The sequence below is a fragment of the Stegodyphus dumicola genome, chromosome 5 (genome assembly GCF_044657685.1).
Source record: "Stegodyphus dumicola isolate Sdum_Otavi_A_Nest chromosome 5, ASM4465768v1".
In the NCBI taxonomy this organism is placed as follows: Eukaryota; Metazoa; Arthropoda; class Arachnida; order Araneae; family Eresidae; genus Stegodyphus; species Stegodyphus dumicola.
The window spans coordinates 160,411,014-160,432,240 of record NC_140772.1 but is presented as its reverse complement, the minus strand read 5'-3'; positions in this window follow the sequence as shown (position 1 = coordinate 160,432,240).

Here is a 21,227-nt window from a genome sequence, read left to right as displayed (position 1 = left end):
ATTCGACATTTTGCCAAGTTTGCTAGATTTTATGCTCTGTTCATGAATTTAAATCTATTCAACTGTATATCTATGTAGTAACTGCAGCTCTCTCTCTTTATCTATCTCTGTATATATATATATGTGTGTGTAATAAAAACAGAAATTTTGGAAGCACTGCATTGGAAGTTAGTTCCACGCACATTTTTCTGAAGAATTTGCAAAATGAATATTCGATGATATTAATTTAAAGAAACACAACAAATTCAACATGTACCACATAGTATCACATGGAGCTTACAGAAGTAAGTATGAAACACAATACAAAATAAACAGAAGAGAAAACTGAAATAAAATTAAGGATGATTACAAAGTTTTACAATGAATTGATAAAAAGTGTCAAAAGCACTTCTCTCGGAAATAAATTGGTAAAACTCTGGAGGCCAGTTAATATTAAAATTTTTCAGTCCCAGTTTCAAGACTTTTCTTTCGCTCTCATATTTAGGACATAGAAGAAGCACATGTTCAACATTCTCCTCGCCGCCGAGGCCACAGTCACAGACAGACTCAGGACTCAACTTAAGTCTGTTCAAATAACTTTTAAAATTCCCATGTCCAGTAAGAAACTGGGTTAATTTGTAATTTGTGAAGAAATGATGGCATGACAATCTCATTTTAATAGAAGGGAAAAATCTCCTAGTTAGACTCCCTTTATTTGAATTAATGAATTCGTGATTCCACGACTCCACAATGCTTTCATACATGACTTTCTTATAAAAGGAATTAGGGATATTGACAAAAGTGTCAATTTCCCGCTTAGTCGCAGTCTTAGCAAGGAAATCGGCTCGTTCGTTCCCAACAACACCTGTATGACCACGAACAAATGAAAATGAAACCGAAATATTTTTATCCTTTAGATTCTTCAGTTCTTTTTGAATCTCGATAAAGATATTATTAGAAGAAGAAATACATTTTAAGATCTCCAAGGATGAAAGGGAATCGGTACAAATGAGATAGTCTGAAACAGCACTATTTTGTTTAGAGACCCATTTGACGGCGAAGTTCATGCACAAAAGTTCAGCTATGAAAGCGGTACATTCATCTCTGATTTTAAATTGAAAGTGCTCAAATTCAAGACCATTTTTGAAGACAACAAATGCGAGACCAACCTTGCCATCAATTTTGCTGCCATCAGTATAGCAAGTTACAGGCGAATCATCTACGATTTTATTGATAAACTGAATAAAATTAACAGCATTTCTTTCTGAAGGATGAGGGAGATCAGATAGAGGTAAAATACAATCATACTGAGAGACAGTAGAAGCAGAAATATTTTCCTTATAAGCACTAGAATAAAAATGGCAATGTCAATTGGAGGAAAGCCAGAGATTGCATAAACAGACTCATAGCTTACGGTACGATATCCACATATGACCCGCAGAAGTATCTGCCTTTGAACACGTCGTAAATATCTACAATTTATCTTCTTCTTGAGCGATATACCCCAGACTCTAGAGCCATACATAATGAAGGGTGCAATTCCTTGTTTATAAATGAGCGAATGAACGTTGTAATTAATACCGTATGTGTTGCGTGCAATACGACTTAATCCACGCTGTAATTTATCACATTTCTCTGATACATAAGTTAAGTGTTGTTTCCAAGAAAATTTACAGTCAAGAAAAACCCCAAGATATTTCATTTGCTTTACCACAGTCAAAGGGGTGCCATCGAGAGATAACTGAAATGCATCATAACAGATGTTTCGCTTTTCAATAATCATAACCCTGGTTTTATCAGGATTTAAATCTAATTTAAAACCTTTTGACCAGTTTGAGGCGAAATTTAAAGTCTCTTGTGCCTGTAAAAAAGTAGCAGAAAGGTCCCTCTGGAAGCAAAACAAAACATCATCCGCAAAGGCTATAGTATCACAAAAAGCAAGATTTCCCAGTTTTAATAGGAGATCATTAATAATAATATTCCAAAACGTAGGTCCTGAAACAGAGCCCTGAGGGCAACCCCTTTCAAGGTGACGGATTGCAGAAGCCGAGCCCAATTGCAGTTTGGCCGCCCGATCATTTAAAAAATCAGCAGCAAGTGAAAAAATATTCATTGGAAGTTCCACTTTTTTGAGAAGATTGAGAATACAAGGCCACCACGCATAGTCGAAGGCGCCCTTAATATCCAAAAAGACCAAAATAGTGTGCAAGGTTTTTTTTTTTCCTCTCTGAACAATTTCATTTAAGCGTAAAAGAGCGTCTTCAGAACTTTTTTGAGGTGTAAAACCATACTGATTACCAGAAAGAAGATCTCCATGGCGGAGATACCAGCAAATTCTGTTAATAAAAAGTTTTTCCAAGCACTTACCTAAAACAGGAAGTAAGCTTATACATCTAAGGTTATCTAGGTGAGGAATCCTAGACTCATTTCCTTTAGGAATAAGAATTACTTGAGCATGTTTCCAAATACGTGGGAAAATGCCAACATTTAGGCAAACGTTAAAAAGTTTATGGAGAAATTGAGGAAACATTAAATGAAACTGTTTAATAATCTCATTCGAAATAGAGTCAGGACCAGGTGATTTATTTGGTTCCAGCATAGAAATAACTGTGATAACTTCGTCACAAGAAAACATAGGATCTACAAAAGAAGAATAAGCAGTACGCGCAGCTTGACGGTATTCCTTATGCAAATTATCATCATTTTCCTCTAGATCCGAGGGGAAAGATTTCTTAAGCACAGCAGTAATTGTCTCTTTTGAAGGTTGTCTCTCCAGTGGAAAGTCAAATACCAGTTATTTCAATTTTTTTCATGAAATCTCTTTTAACTCCATACGTGTAAATCTTTCTCCATACACTGTGAACATCAATGGTCGAAAGAAATGTTTTCCAAGACTGAGATTTAGCATCAGCAAGCTTTAGATTGTAAACTTTTCTATATTCGAGATATTTACTTTTATAAAGTTCTCTAAGAGGCGGATTTTTAAAACGCTGAAATCTACGCCTAGAGGCATTAAGCCTCTTTCTCATACAAAAAATTTCTGCAGACCACCAAGGAACATTGTGCTTACCATGATTCCTAACAGGTATGGAAATTTGAGATGCCTGGGGAAGAACAAAACTAAAATTCTCAACAAGAGTATTTAGGCGAGAACCGTCAGTACAGTCGTTAAGAATATCAATGAAACGGGTGATGCGAGAAGAACAAAATTTTCGAAAACGATCCCAATTTGCTTTCCCTGTATTGAAGATTTTAAATTCGATGATATCTAACTTTAAGAACGATGAAATTGCAGATACTTTTCCCATCGGAGTTCTAGGCAGCAGGTACACAAAATGACATGATATAAAATGAATGATTTGGAGCTTAGCAGTGGCATAATAGATGAGCAGCGAAGAAACGTGGTAGACATGTCCGGATTCAAGATAACTTTATTATTGAAGAAAAACAAGTCGGGGTTCGTAATATTTGGTTCACATACGGACGAGCGTCTTATGCGCTCTTCATTTTTGTTACATCAGCACATATTCCTTGAACAAAGAAGGTAGCCGCAAAGCGTCTGGCCGGGAAAAGCTGAAGCGAAAGCATCTTAACAGGATGGAAGCATAAGGCAGAAGAGAGTAAGTGTTACAGTAGTAATGCAGAGGAAGAAGGGGGAGGCAAAAGTTTCAGTTTTGAGTTTTGGTTTACAATTAGGTGTTTGGTCAAGAGAAATCTGCATTAGGGATTAAAGCTCGCATGATTAATTTGAATGACGCAGTTTAGACTTAAGCGCTATTTTCAGAACAGATAGATGAAGTTCCCAAATGAAATAGAAAATAAAAGAGGTTATAGTGAATTAAATTTAGAAGTTTGCTTTCATATTTTTTATCTTAGACATTCCCCTCATACTTTGTGCTTTACTAATCTACTAATGCTTTGCTCACCCGCCCTCTTGTTTTTGAGGGGAGGGGAAGATGTAAAATATACAAAAAAAAAAAAAAAATACGATGGCTTTGGTTTTCGGAAACACGCAACCTTTAATTAATTTTCTGCAATTAAGGATCTTCCCCCCAGACCAGTGCCTTCTAGAATTTCCTAGCCTATTACGTAACCGCTACTTTAAATACTGATTACGCGCCATTTTTCAGTCAGATTGCTTCCTAATTTCGCTGCTACAAGACTTTGCGCTGCCCTGTCCCTCTATCTTCCTTTGTTAGAATTAGTTATGAATTTTGATGCCGAGCTTCACGAATGCCAAAATATCACATATATATTATATCTTTAGATATCTCTGAATTTTGAAAAACAAATCTGACTAAGAATTTTAAAAGAAATCCTGCCTTAGTTTGGAGACATGACACTTTGGTGTGAATTTTATTTATTCAGCTGAACTTATAAAAGTAATTTTGTAACAGAACAACACCTGTGTAAATTGCGAATACAAATAAATTTGAAAGTGATAGAAATGATGCTACTAAATTATACATTGCCGGATTGTATATAAGACGGCATCTCATAAAACACCTGAAATTTTTAAAACGTAGACTAGAAGAGAAACACGCTAATGTGACAATCAAAATCGTAAAAACAACCTTGTACTTAGCGTAGGTATAATGAAACACTCAATGAATTTCAAGGGCAGCTAAAGGTCCCTCCTCATCAGGAGAAAGAAATACCTAGAAAGAAGAAAATAAAGGAGAAGGAGTCACAGAAACACGTGGTCCTTATCAGCACTGCACGTAGTTATAACTAGATCTTTAATCAGAGTTGCACTGGCCGCCTACTTTTACTGAGCCAGGCTATATGATCAAGCATAAAGGGCAAGAAAAATTAGTGAAGTTAAAATAGGGAGCGAGGGGCAAATGCACCTTCACGCTCAAAATCTGAACTTAAAATAATGGAAAGCAACCACTGAACGGATTTTTATACCCTCTGGTAGTACCAAACGCGAGGAGGTAACGCCATCTACCGGCAAAAATATCTGAATTAAGATAGTAGAATTTTAAAGGCATTAGGAAGGACAGGATTGGACTTCAAATCATTAACTAAACCTGCTAAATCTTTGTGAATGTGAAAAGCCTCAAGAAAATCCAGTTCACCTATGGAAGAAGCCTTTTGGATAATTTTTGCAGACCCAAAGTCAAAATTATGGTTAAATGTCCAAGTATGATACGCTATTGAAGACTTGTTAATTTCGCCTTTTCTGACATAAGATTCATGTTCCTTGATACGAAACTTCAATGCTCTTTTTGTTTGGCCAATATATCTTAAACCACACTGACACGATATACTATAAATTCCCCAAGAATTCAAGATAGAAACGCAATCTTTTAGAATCGAAGGGTGAATTTTATTAATAGGGGAGAAACCGAATTGAAAATTGAATTTCTGGAGAATCCGTGCAATTTTATAGCTAACAGAAGGATAAAATGGAAGCACGACTAGGTCATTAATATTATTTCTAACAGTGGAATGTCTTCTTTGATGGGAATCTGAAAATTTTTTAACGGCTTTATCAATAATCACGGGAGAAAATCCACGGTCAATCGCAACTGCTCTCAAATAATTAAGTTCATTGGTAAGCAAAGATTCAGAGGAACAAACGTTAAGCGCGCGGAATACATAATAGTAAAAAGAAGCCATTTTTTGCTTAAGAGGCTGGCATGACTTGGCATGGGATGATAAACAAACTGCAAAGGGTTTACGGTACACAGTGGTGCTAAAATCCGTTTCATTGCGGATTATAAGAATATCAAGGAAGGGGAGGGAATTGTTGGATTCAATTTCAAGAGTGAATTGGATGGCTGGATCAATTGAATTCATAATAGATAGAATCTCGGATAAATCCTCTTTCGTCAACATACCGAATCCAAAGACGAAAAGATAGTTTATCAAATAATTTCATCTCAAAATAGTGCATATAAATGTCAGCAAGTACCGGACTGAGAGGATTACCCATAGCCAATCCTTCAACTTGACGAAATTATGCATAAATTGTATTTTATATTCGGTTGCCCATGATAATAATAATAATTTTAATACAAGCTCTTGCTTTTAAGAGGGAAATTATACAGAACAAAGCCTCAGAGCCAGTTCAGGGGAGATGACGATTTTATTTGCATCTTCATCTTAAGGTCTGGCCCGAAGCCTTACCTCCTTTTCGCATTGCACAGGTAGGTGGACCTTCGCCTAGTTATAACCACGTGCAGTGCTGATAAGGACCACGTGTTTCTGTGACTCCTTCTCCTTTATTTTCTTCTTTCTAGGTATTTCTTTCTCCTGATGAGGAGGGATCGTTAGCTGCCCTCGAAATCGATTGAGTGTTTCATTATACCTACGCTAAATACAAGGTTGTTTTTACGAATTTTATTTTTTAAAACGTGTTTACGTTTACTGGCATATAAGACGGCCTGAAATGCATTAATTTGATATGTTAAATTTTACAAAACAGTTACTTAAATGACCTAAATACCATTATGTGAGGTGAAAGTGAGTATCTCTTTTATTAACAAGGAGACTAATGATAAATTGTATTTTATATTCGGTTGCCCATGATAATAATAATAATTTTAATACAAGCTCTAGCTTTTAAGAGGGAAATTATACAGAACAAAGCCTCAGAGCAAGTTCAGGGGAGATGACGATTTTATTTGCATCTTCATCTTAAGCTCTGGCCCGAAGCCTAACCTCCTTTTCGTATTGCACAGGTAGGTGGGCCTTCGCCTTTTACTAAGGATAGAAAGGAGGGAGAAGATTATCGAACCTTAGCTAGCTGCGTTGCCTTCTCAGAGAGACTTTAATTAGGAACCGAGTTCATGTGTACCTTTCCCTTAAGCTAAGCTCCCTTAAGTACGAATCTCAGTAGATACAGCAAACGATCCCTGAGGAGCTTAGAAAGGTATGGTATTTTGAACAAGCATCTTGAAGAAAAGTCATTATTGTTTACTTTTAGGGCCAATACAGCATAACTAAAACAAACTAAAATCAGCAGTGCAGTAGATGAAATTAAAAATGCAAATGTGTCATTCCTGTACCAGTGCTATATCTTCTACTAGAAAAGTGTGATGTACGAGATGTCTGCAAAGTTTCAAATGTGATTTTCAGGCAATTTTTCCAATAAATTCAGTTTTCCTCCTGAAAACTCAGATTTGGCTTTTTAGTATGTATGAATAACTGCAAAGTTTGCAATGGTTATAACTAATAACAACATACTTTCCTTTAAATACTGCTGCATGCGTGGAGATCTCCTTTAAATAAGTCCGAACGACATAATTTTATTCCGCTTGAAATGAATAAAATGTAAAAGATGAAAGATAAACAGATAAGAATGTTCATGAAGAATACAGATATACACTTAAAGTTTCCTTAACACGATATAAGGTATTTCTCCCGCCTTCCTAGCGTGCCTTTGTGGTGTAGTAATTCTGCCCGCTGAGCCTGTATTCCAGAGGTCGTGGTTAGATTACTGACAAAGGCGTTTGCTAATTTTTCATCTCTCCGGCTTCCAAAAAATCCTAATGTCTCTACAACTGTCTCTACTACTGGTAAGTACAGTAAGCAGAACAATCGTCATGTTTCAAAAGTGAAAGATTTAGTACAAACTTCTATTTACTCCCTTGTTCAAGAGAAACGGAAAGTACGTCTGCCTTCCAGAAAAAGCACTCCCAGCTTTTAAAATTCATTGTCTGAAAATGGCTAGAGTGTCGCCCGATAAGGGTTTTGCTTTTATTTAGCTGCTCTAGAGCTATCCTTAAAGTTATAATGCCAGCCGATTCGAAATTAAGAATTCTGAAGAATGAGCATCACTTAAACACATACAAACCCAATGGATATAATCGCAAGATTAAACTCAATACACAAGAATACAGTAGTACTAAATAGAAATAACTAAGAACAAGCATTTGTACAAATTAATTTGCTTAATCACAATACAATTTATGGAAAACTAAACAGAATTTATTTGGTTTTATTGAGTTCGGAATCTAGTGTTCTGAATCCGAAGATTAAACGCGAGAAGCAATAGAATACTCATCACACAATGCAACTACCGTCAAGAAGTTTTATAACAGAAAAATGAGCTAGTATTCTTAATCATATTTCCAGAATTGTTTTCTGGGACTATTTTCTGTTCCCTATAGGGAGAAGTTCTTTCTTAAAGCACCACGTTGACAGCTTTCCAGATATTTAGTAAAATGTAACCAGGAAATGAAATGGTCTTTCAGGAAGTAATTCTTAATGAGACGCCTAGAGGATCTGTAGCGGCTCAAAACTATTAATGCCATGCAAAGAAATGTATTCAAAATAAAAGATAAGGATTTAAACGGTTTCCTTAAAATTTCATATTTCTTTTCATTATCTTTAAATGCTGCAGGCATATTTAGTGTACAAATTGGTGCTGTTACTCAAAAGGAAAATGACTTATATTACTAAAATATTGCTGTAGAATTCACAGGTCAAGCTATAAAATTACACAAATTACTGTAATATAATAATGTAGCGTATGGCGTTTCCTAATACAAATTTTCATTTCCGTTTCTAATAACTGAGCAGGATGATTACAATAAAAATATGAGACAATATAAATATTTTTGACTTTCTGTTTCCATAAAAGTATGAAAAAATTACTGTCTTTAGAAAAGAATCTTAAGGCATAAAAAATAATTAGTACCTAAATATACGCAAAGAATATATTCATGTAATTAAGAATGTTTTTATAATTATTTTGAAAAATGCTTGCGCAGTTTTTATGCACCTCTACTTCTTGATCTTACATAAAAAAGTAACACTCAAAAAACATATTTCCCTTCCAAAGCACAATGTTTTCGAATTAATTTTATGCAAAGAGAAGAAAAGCTTCCACTTGAATTAAAATATTCTTTTGTTTCTTTTCTTTTGTTTTAATTCGTATGAATGAGTAGAAAATGTTTTATCCCTCATAACGAATATTTTCTTTTTATTAATAGTCTGCTGTTTTATGTTGACTGGGAAGTGCAGCATGTTCATATGTTATTATTTCTAAATAGATAAACTAAATGCATAGTTTTAAATGGAACCTTTCTAGTTTTACATTAGAAATGTTTATAGATTACTTTTTCATTTTTGTAGACACTATCACATTGCATAATGGAACCTATCATCCAATCGGTTTTGTAAACTGCTTGTTTTTAGAAGTGGTATCATTTGACGCTTTGTAACACCTTTACTTTTTCTACCGAATTAAAATAGTACACTGCTTGACTAAGGGTTTATATAATTATGAAATCACTTATTAAACAGTATAGTTGATAGTATTGTATAACAGGTGATTACATAAGCACATATAATAATATTTTGTTATTATTAACCACTGAAAGAAAATATTATTGCTTCTACTTCTCAAACGGTTATATGGCAGAACAGAAATTAGTGTCCATTGCGGAAGATATTTGTTCTATCTTTCATGCGTAAATGATCCACTGAAACCAGATGCGCAACTGTGTCTACAATAATTAAATCTTTTCTTTATTAAGCGCAATTTTTCTCAATGATGTTAATTTATTATGGAGTAATACGCATAAAATGTTTCCACCTCTTTTCTTCTGTTTTGAATCCATCGTTTTAAATACAGTGAAATCTCCGCTGGCAACCGTCTTGAAACTAACATCTTTGAAAGTGATTCCAAAAGTATATATGAGAACACAAATAAACATCAATATTGATAATAATATTATTATTGCTATTGTAAAATGACCAGTTCCCAACTTGACCGAAGATATCTATAAAGGCATCTACCAAAATGTCTAAGTTCACTATAGAACACAAGTAGTTTAGGTGCTTAATTAATCAGTCTTTAATATTTCTTTTATATTTCTAATTCATTCAATAATATGGTAATTTTTTGTTATTTTAAGCACTAGTTAATCACGTCTAACTTTCATTTTTATCAGCGTGTTTAATTTTTAATTTATATTCTAGGGCTATGACTAAGACTACTGTTAATTTATCGTGAAGTAAAAGAAAGGAAAAATTAACAGGACATTCGGGGGAAATAATGTGAAATTTCGCTGTCTTGAGCTATATTGAAAATTAAGCGAAAATTCCATGGCCAAAGCCGCAATGTTTCCAAATAAGTCTACCACAAATTAATATTTCCAGATAACTTTCATAATATTAGCCTTTCCAAGAAAAACTACCAAAAATAATCAACATGTTAAAATAATATGTAAACTAATTAAGCAGTATAATACATGTATTTTTAAACTGGTACTTAACAAGACTGAAATATATATAATACAGCATAGCACATTCTTTCTTTGGCGCAAGGACTAATGTGATTAGATCATATAAATTAAGAACAGCTTCAAATACTCTAAAAAAAGTGTTCTGCTTTAAGCAGTTAGAGCTGAAGATGTCTGCTCTTCTAAAATTCATGCCATTTAGTCGACTCGGCTTCTCTTTACACTTACCTCTTTTTTACTTAGAAACGTGATAAAAAACACCAAGTGAAAGAGTACTTTTAGTGATTTGCTTGTCATAACATCACTATAAAGGCACTAATTGATCTTCAAAGGATAAAATTATGCGACACACAAAATTCTTTTCGCTTTCCTTTTTGATAATTACCTTCTGATAAAGTTTAAATGTACTGTAAAATTAATTAAAGAAGCTTTTTGCTATGGTACGGATAGAAAATAGATGCGTCAGGGTTATATCTAAAAAACGTTCGACTCTAGGAGATCAGAGAAACAAGCTTCCTCTTTTGTCATTGCAGGGTTCTTAACCGAAACAGTTTCGCTAGAACCGATGTGCCAACTTGCCAGTCGGGACATTTTGCAAAAGGACCGAAAATGCTTCGTTTAAAGCTTCGTGCTTTGTAGATTTTTCCCTAAAAACTGATTACTTGTCTTTTCAATATTACTTACATGACTGCCCTTTTCGAATTTATTGTGAAATTTGTAGTGGTAAACACAACATTAAAGGACAGCGATATCAACACCCAGCATACTGCATACGCAGCAAATTGCTCAACATACTTTCGACAAGTGCAAAAAGCTACAGGAAGAACAGATTACAGTAGTAGTACAAAATTACCAAATGCCATATATTAATACTTTCAATACCTTATATCCCCTTGAGAAGCACAGCAAACCACACATCTCCAGAAGCAGATGGTGACTCTATCTCATGAAATTTCCAGCATATCTCTACAAACCTCCCATTAACTTTCCCGTATCTCTCCACATTACTACTAAATCACCGCTCAAAAGCTGAGCCTATCAAGATTCTACAAATCAATCTAGCAATAGACAAAAAAGCACCTGAAAACTTCAAGGAACTCGTTGAAAACAACTACTATGACATTATCTGTACAACACTGTGTAAAGTCGAAATTCTGTTGTATACCACTAGAATGACGCGTAATCCAGTGCCCCACCAATGATGACGTGGAAAATCCTAGAGCAATAATAGTTATTAACAATACCAAATGGTATCTTACAATAATCTTCAGTCATAGAGCTTTAATAGCAATTAGCATCAATAGCAATAATAAACAATTTATAATTCCTTCAGTCTACTGCTCCCCACAAGAAGAAATAGATCCATATCTAAAGAGACTGGAGACAATCCTGAAAAGCTCTGCAACACGAATAATATTATTACAAGCAACTTTAACGCACACCGCTAATCATCGCACTGTTATATAACCTCACATAACCAATGGGAAAAACTATGGCAGATTTCATAGTACCAATCTTCTTTTATATTCGTAACACAATTTGAGATATGCCAGCATTTGGAAAGGCAAACGGCAGAGGAATTCCAGACATGACTTTTTTTAATCTAGAAATCGAATCACAAACAAAATCAGTAATTGAAAATTCTTATATGGTAAAATCAACTCGGATCATGAATATATTTCATTTACAGTTAATCGAGATATGACAGAAACTTACACAAAAATTTGAAATCCCAAAAAATAAAAGTAGTCGGTTTGGTAGGAAAATATGCTGTAAAGTGTAAGATGCAGAACACCTCTTAGACCAAAGCACGAATTATTAAAGAAGCGGAACAGAATAAATCACTACTTACACTGCTATCACTGCTAACTGAAATACTACCTCCAAGAATATATATTAAGAGTTTCTTAAACTAAAATGACACTTGAAATTTGGAAAAACGAATGGAATGAATCTCAACAAGAAAGAAGGGTATACTCATCTTTTCTTTATACTCTTAGACTTACCTCCCCTAATTTCTTAACAAATCTATTCATAATGGGACATGGCTCTTCTCCACTCACACTATTTTTCTCGAAATTTAAGCAAAACAGATATATGCATATGTGGGAAAAGAGATGATCCCGAGCATTATATATTTAACTCTCAACTGCCAAAAAGAGACCATTACAAAACCATGCAGCCAGTCGCATCATAAGATATCTGATATATCCTGAGTGTGAAGCAATCAAGACAAACGATTTTAAAAATTATGAAGCAGCTCATGGCATAAAACAGAGCAGAAATGAGCCAAAACTAATGAAACTAAATATTTATGCATGCATCCAAAAGGATCCTCTATGAAAACGAATAAAAATGTACCTATGAACAAAGACATACAAGTTGACATGAAGGCATTATTAAAATACTAATTGGTATTTCAAAATAAAATAATTATAATTGTATAAACGAAATGCAGAATGCATGGTGGAGACCGGCAACATAGAGGGCCGCTTAATAGAAGAAAAGTGAGAACGCCACACACTGTGTAGTGGATTCCATGCTGGGCTGGTTTCGAGGAGTAGCGCTGTATGCTATGATGGATGCTGTGGTAGAAGAGTAGTGCAGCGGAGCCAAACCTGTAAATCCATAGGTGAAGTTCTGGTGCTCAGTCCAAATTTCCCTGTCCCTTTCAACATTAATTCTCAGAGTATTTTTATAACGAAAGCTAACAAAAAATGTATAATCATCAAATATGAAGAAAATTTAATATTTTCTAATAAAATACTCAAGAAATGCAGTCAAAATTTCTTTAATAGTAGTTTTGTTTTACATTTACAAAATTGAAAAAAAATCTGAAATTCGCGAAAATAATCGTGATAATTCGGGCCGCGGTAAACGTATTTACCAAGAATGACGCAGCAATTTATAAATGACTCATGGTATTTCCAAACTCTTTATACTATTTTGCATTTGATTCCAGAACTGCTTATTCTATTCTTATGTGAGCACAAAGAATATCAAATCAATGTTCAAGTTGTGCAAGGCAGTTCATTTGTGTTTCTGGTGTAACCGCAAGAGATTATATAAATTTAAAAGTCGTACAATGGGCATGCAAGTTTTTATTTTAGCGTCATTAAATTTTAAGTATTAGATGGAGCTAGTTCAGCAAAATTTAACTAAAATGTAAGTAAAACAAAAGGTAGAAACGTTACATTTAGAAATACATTTAAAGATTCCTGAAAGGATTACTGCGGATCTGTCTATAATAAAGTTCATAGATTTTGTAAGAGCAATATGCGGACTGTATTTGATTTTTGAAACTGTTAGACAATATTTATAGTATAAGGTTTCTATTATTCTCTTCGGTTAATACTTAAGATTTAGTTCGTATTTTAAATTCCATATTACTGTAAAAAAAGAATGAAATAAAGTTTTTCCCAAGTTCTGCAATTTTTAACGATATTCGCTACATATCTTCGCACCTAGTAAGTATTAATAAAGCGAGTAAACTGTGTTTCCATTCCATTTCATTTCAAAAATCAAATAACTATAAAGCAATTGAGTAAGGTGAATCCATTGTACAGATCATTATTCGTAATTACCAGTAGTCCTGTTTCTAAGATAGCCACCTCCACAAAAACTAAAATATTTTCGGACTGTGGGTTGTCTTCTTAGATATGATTCTCGGTAACTAATTTTATACCTTGTACGTTGAATTTCTAAAGAATTATCCCTTAACTAGGTCTCTCATAATTGTATAATTTAAAATCCTTAGAAATTAAAATGCAATCTGAATATGAAAACACAATTGCGTTTTTAAAAATTAATTATGACCGTTGATATTTTTGAACATTTCAAGAAACATTTAATGGAAAACTCTTCTTTCAGGTGTTGTACCGTAATAGGAATCTTCAAGAAGGCAATTATTGCTATTATTATTATTATCATTGTATAAGTGCTAGCTTACTAAACTATGGCATCTTGAAGAATATTGTCACAGAAGAAAGTGGTTATCTCGACACTCAGCTGGATTTCGAATTCCGGGTACGATATGAATGTTCGAGAGCGTATAATATTCTTACAGAATTGAGGCAATAAAATATGTCAGTCCAAACAGCTCTCTGGAGAATTTTGTGGTACCAGAAGAGGGGGCATGAAATTCTTGACTTTCCTCGCCCCACCATGGGTCCAATTTATAGTGAAAACTGGAGTAAAGTAACGACTAAAGACATAAAGCAGTCTTCTACTTTAATTTGATTAAATAATACGATCCCTGCCTAATTTCAAGTTTACACTTGGCATGATAACAAAGGAAGTTTGTGAAGAAAAAAGAATTTTTTTTCCCTAACAGTCCAGAACTTTAATAGTTTTAAAGATGCACTCGTCTTTAAATGTCACTATTTTTATTTCATAATCATATTCATAGTTTTATGCAGTTTTTAGGTATGGATCCTGGTAGGTTAGAAGCCATGACACGAATATTAGCCAGACTTACATACTCTAAATAAGCTACAAAGTTATGACATTTATAGTGTGACAAAAAGAAAAAAAGAATGTTTACTGAGGATGTTAAAACCTTTAGTGTTTAGGTAACCGAATAAGAACATGTAATTTATGAGCACTTTTCCGAGTTGAAAATTATATATTTCATTCGAAATATTCTTCTTTTCTAACAACAAATTATACAGTTAAGAAATAAAAGTTTTAGTTTGCTAGAAATAAATCCGAAGCAGGGTGTAATGCTCGATTAATAAATACGGAAATTAGAAAAATTAAACAGATTAAGGAGATTGTTAGTTTTGCTTTCTGTGTCAAATCAGATTAGCGAAATTTATTTATGGACTTTGTGTGTCAAGGGAATAAAGCTAGAACTTTAGCTAAAAATAAAAATGCATGGTAATTAATTACTTCCTTGCGTTCGCTTGTTCAAGCAATCTTTGTCTCGAGCATTAATTGATTATTGATAGAACTGAGCATTTAATGGCAGCCTAAGTTCCTTTCAGTGCCAGAGGTAATAAACAACGAAACACTACTGTTGTTAATTTATATGCAGTAAGTTGCTAAATTATATTCAGTATTACAGGTTCTAAATCACCAGTAAAGCTACATGTAGTGGAATGTTTCAAAACATGCTCTAAATGAGAATTAACAGCAGATGGTATTCTAAAGAAGGAATATTGTAAATAAATTTGGATATTTGTTTTTCTTAGTTATATTGCATTTTCTTAAATTAAATTCGTGTAATCACAAACATTACCAATTTGCTATATAGTTTTGTATAGTTTAATTTAACAAAATAAACAAGCTGTAAAAGAGATAATTTAACATATAGGTGAACAGTTAATTACATTGCACTGAACATAAACTGCTAAACGGAAGGAATTTCTCTGATTTACATCTGATATAAACTACTGAATATGTCTAAACTGTTTTTATAATGTACACCTGCTCACACACACACACAAAAATGGAATAGTTCTATATCCCTGTTCTACTGGGCCGATTGACGAAATTTAACTTGCATGTTTCATATCTTGAAAGCGCGACTTCGGATATATATTAGATTTACACAGTTAAATTTTTCTAACATAGGTATTTTGACACAAAATCGGCCTTTTTAGAAACTAGCATAGAGATTTTTTTCCAATAATTTGATTCTAAAATTCAAATCATGCTAAATATTAAGTTTTGTAAAATTTGATGGGAAACTTACCGAAAAATTCAAACATTTATTTTGGTGGACTTTCTTACTTTATGGTAACCAATGTTCCTTTCCCTTTCATTGTTCTCGAGGGGAATAAAAGGTGCATCGTTAATTCTTTCAAATAATTTTGACAAAATATGTAAACCATATTTGGAATAATTATCGTTTGGAACAACTATGCGAAATTTCGAATTGCCCAATATATAAATTCACATATACAATCGGAAATTTTGATCAAAAACTTATAAAAATTATAAGTTTTTGAAGGTAGGCCTATAAATACATCTATTGTGTCCCAAGGCAATATTAATATACTTTCTCTGTTGTGAAAGTATTCAAATAGGTAAGTAAAACAGCATTTACCTGAATCATTGGGATAGGTCAGTTGTTCCTTTCCGGATTATCCAAAGTAGTAGAGAAAACTATACATTCAACGTGATACATCAAGAGTTCAGGATTAGCTTTTCTATTACCATTAATCTGTGCACAAGTTTTACAAAACGTTATAGCAAATATCAAAACTAGACATCCATTCTATAAGACAGTTGTCGCGTTTGCTTACTAGAACTTTACTTCCACGAACGCCCTCTGGCGAAAGAGACTAAAACCAGTCAGTTGAACGGCTGACGCGTCTAACAGATGTATAACGATAGACCGTCTCCGTATAAATTATGCTTGTAATCATTATAACTTGTAAATATTTTGTAGATATCTTTCATATGAATTAAAATTTCTTAAAAAAGTTTATAGCTGTGTTTCGCAGTGAATCGTAGTTCATCATTGAGACGGATACCTACAAGAAGGAAAGGAAGGCAGTTCAGGGCAGCCCTATTTAGAATGTAAGTGAACTTTCACTTATCTATTTAATGATCAAAAAATTTTAATAGTACAAAGTTGATAAAATTTTTAACATGGCGCCCGAACAGGGACTGCCTGTAATTGCTGTTTTCCTAACTATTGAAACTGTCTAAATTGATATCAGTTATATAGATAATACATAAGCAAAAATAATTAGTGAATTGCTGATAGTTCTTGAATTACTGAATATTAAACAATGACGGAATTCATCGATACATTGAAAAGGAAACGCGGCCACATAAGGGCTGCCGTTACAAAATTAATTGGCCGAATCGAAACTGAATTAACAAAAACAGAAGTGAATGCAGAGGAACTAGAAATTTCCTTAGAACTCTTGAATGAAAAATCGAACGAGTTAAAACAAATAGATGCCGATATAGAACAATTAATAGACATAAAGGATCTAGACCAGGAATTAAACGGTGTTGACGAATATCGTGAAAGAATAACTACATTTAAATACAAAGCTAACAAAAAATTGAAAGAAATTAATATAGAACAACAACAATTGAGTGTGTTAAGAAGCACTGAACAGTTAAGTGAAAGTATTATAGAAAACGTTAAAGTCGAAAATCATAATGTGAAGCTTCCTAAACTTACGATTCCGAAGTTTTATGGCGAGAGCTGCGAATGGCTGACATTTTGGAACACTTTTTCATCAGCCATACACCAAAATAAAACGCTTGACGCTATAAGCAAATTTAATTATTTGAAATCCTTTTTGGGAGGTACTGCTTATAACACCATTGACGGTTTCGATTTAACCGAAGAAAATTACGAAACTTCAGTTAAACTCCTCACAGAAAGATTTGGAAATAAAGATGTACTGATAAACGCCCATATAGATAAATTACTGAAAATAAGACCTTTAAAGGATTCTAATGACATTCAAAATTTCCGTAAGTTATTCAATTATATACAGAAACATATTCGATGTCTTGAATCATTAAATATGACCTCAGAAACATATGGAGCTTTATTAACGCCTATTTTGCTTAAAACATTGCCCGCAGATTTGGTTTTGGAATATAATAAAACAGTTCGAAAATCAAATTACGATTTGAATCACCTAGTGGAATTTCTTTCTGAACAGTTAGTTGCGCGGGAACGTACATTCCAGAAGGTCCAGCCAAAAGCGGCGCCGCAAAAGCATAACAAACTGAGTGAAACCAGACCTATTGCGAAACACACAGCTTCGGAGTTGACGAACGCAAGTTTGCAGGGGGGGGGACAAACACCATGTGTTTTCTGCGACTCTTCTGATCACGAGTCTATAACGTGTAAACAAGCATCTTTATGGTCTACTGAGAAGAAAAGGGAGAAATGCAAAGCGAAAGGAATATGTTATCGCTATTTACACCCACGGCACCTTAGTTTTAATTTCACTTCTAGAATAAGGTGTGAATTATGTAAACAACGACATGCCACTATAATGTGTTTTAAAAACGAAAATGAAGAAATTAAGGAAGAACAAACTGAAAATAAGGCCTTAACGAATAATTCATCCTATGAAAGTGTAATCTTGCAAACTTTAATTGTCAATGTTTACGGAGATGGTGAAAGAAATTTTATACGAATAATTCTGGATACCGAAAGTAGCAGATCATATATCAGCACATTTCTTGCGGAGAAATTAAAACTAAAATCTTTAGGTCAGGAAAGTCTGACTCATGGGGTTTTTTGGAGGAATAGAAAAAAGGGAAAATCACAACAAGTATCTGATTAAGTTAAATAATCCAGAAACAGGATTCACATGCGAAATGGAAGTTTTGAGCCAAAAAAACCATATGCTCACATTTTCCAAAATTGGAGGATAGGGAATGCTTAAAGAAACTTAGAGGTTAAAAAATTTTTCCCAGTGATGTAACTAATGAGAATTCTTGTTTATTTGAAAAACACCCTAACGAAATACACATGCTTGTAGGAGCAGATTATGCCGGAAATTTCTTTACAGGGGAAATAAAACACGTAACGGAGAGTTTAATAGCGATGAATACACACCTTGGTTGGACAATATTAGGGAGAACGAAGGTAAAGGGAAAGAATTTTAATGAAGTTCTTTTATCACTACACGTTGGTGACAGAAAAATTTGTGACTTGTGGTCTCTTGATTCTATCGGAATAACTGAACCAGCTCTTTCGCAAACAAAACAAGAAATACAAAAGGCTACAGAAAATTATTTTATCCGTACTTTAGAAAGAGATGACGCTGGAAGATATCAGGTGTCACTGCCATGGCTTCAAATTCATCCTGAGTTGCCATATAATAGAATCCTTGCAGAAAATTCAGCAAAATTTAACTAAAATGTAAGTAAAACAAAAGGTAGAAACGTTACATTTAGAAATATATTTAAAGATTCCTGAAAGGATTACTACGAATCTGTCTATAATAAAGTTCATAGATTCTGTAAGAGCAATATGCGGACTGTATTTGATTTTTGAAACTGTTAGACAATATTTATAGTATAAGGTTTCTATTATTCTCTTCGGTTAATACTTAAGATTTAGTTCGTATTTTAAATTGCATATTACTGTAAATAAAGAATGAAATAAATTTTTTCCCAAGTTCTGCAATTTTTAACGATATTCGCTACATATCTTCGCACCTAGTAAGTATTAATAAAGCGAGTAAACTGTGTTTCCATTCCATTTCATGTCAAAAATCAAATAACTATAAAGCAATTGAGTAAGGTGAATCCATTGTACAGATCATTATTCGTAATTACCAGTAGTCCTGTTTCTAAGATAGCCACCTCCACAAAAACTAAAATATTTTCGGACTGTGGGTTGTCTTCTTATTTATGATTCTCGGTAACTAATTTTATACCTTGTACGTTGAATTTCTAAAGAATTATCCCTTAACTAGGTCTCTCATAATTGTATAATTTAAAATCCTTAGAAATTAAAATGCAATCTGAATATGAAAACACAATTGCGTTTTTAAAAATTAATTATGACCGTTGATATTTGTGAACACTTCAAGAAACATTTAATGGAAAACTCTTCTTTCAGGTGTTGTACCGTAATAGGAATCTTCAAGAAGGCAATTATTGCTATTATTATTATTATCATTGTATAAGTGCTAGCTTACTAAACTATGGCATCTTGAAGAATATTGTCGCAGAAGAAAGTGGTTATCTCGACACTCAGCTGGATTTCGAATTCCGGGTACGATATGAATGTTCGAGAGCGTATAATATTCTTACAGAATTGAGGCAATAAAATATGTCAGTCCAAACAGCTCTCTGGAGAATTTTGTGGTACCAGAAGAGGGGGCATGAAATTCTTGACTTTCCTCGCCCCACCATGGGTCCAATTTATAGTGAAAACTGGAGTAAAGTAACGACTAAAGACATAAAGCAGTCTTCTACTTTAATTTGATTAAATAATACGATCCCTGCCTAATTTCAAGTTTACACTTGGCATGTTAACAAAGGAAGTTTGTGAAGAAAAAAGAATTTTTTTTCCCTAACAGTCCAGAACTTTAATAGTTTTAAAGATGCACTCGTCTTTAAATGTCACTATTTTTATTTCATAATCATATTCATAGTTTTATGCAGTTTTTAGGTATGGATCCTGGTAGGTTAGAAGCCATGACACGAATATTAGCCAGACTTACATACTCTAAATAAGCTACAAAGTTATGACATTTATAGTGTGACAAAAAGAAAAAAAGAATGTTTACTGAGGATGTTAAAACCTTTAGTGTTTAGGTAACCGAATAAGAACATGTAATTTATGAGCACTTTTCCGAGTTGAAAATTATATATTTCATTCGAAATATTCTTCTTTTCTAACAACAAATTATACAGTTAAGAAATAAAAGTTTTAGTTTGCTAGAAATAAATCTGAAGCAGGGTGTAATGCTCGATTAATAAATACGGAAATTAGAAAAATTAAACAGATTAAGGAGATTGTTAGTTTTGCTTTCTGTGTCAAATCAGATTGGCGAAATTTATTTATGGACTTTGTGTGTCAAGGGAATAAAGCTAGAACTTTAGCTAAAAATAAAAATGCATGGTAATTAATTACTTCCTTGCGTTCGCTTGTTCAAGCAATCTTTGTCTCGAGCATTAATTGATTATTGATAGAACTGAGCATTTAATGGCAGCCTAAGTTCCTTTCACTGCCAGAGGTAATAAACAACGAAACACTACTGTTGTTAATTTATATGCAGTAAGTTGCTAAATTATATTCAGTATTACAGGTTCTAAATCACCAGTAAAGCTACATGTAGTGGAATGTTTCAAAACATGCTCTAAATGAGAATTAACAGCAGATGGTATTCTAAAGAAGGAATATTGTAAATAAATTTGGATATTTGTTTTTCTTAGTTATATTGCATTTTCTTAAATTAAATTCGTGTAATCATAAACATTACCAATTTGCTATATAGTTTTGTATAGTTTAATTTAACAAAATAAACAAGCTGTAAAAGAGATAATTTAACATATAGGTGAACAGTTAATTACATTGCACTGAACATAAACTGCTAAACGGAAGGA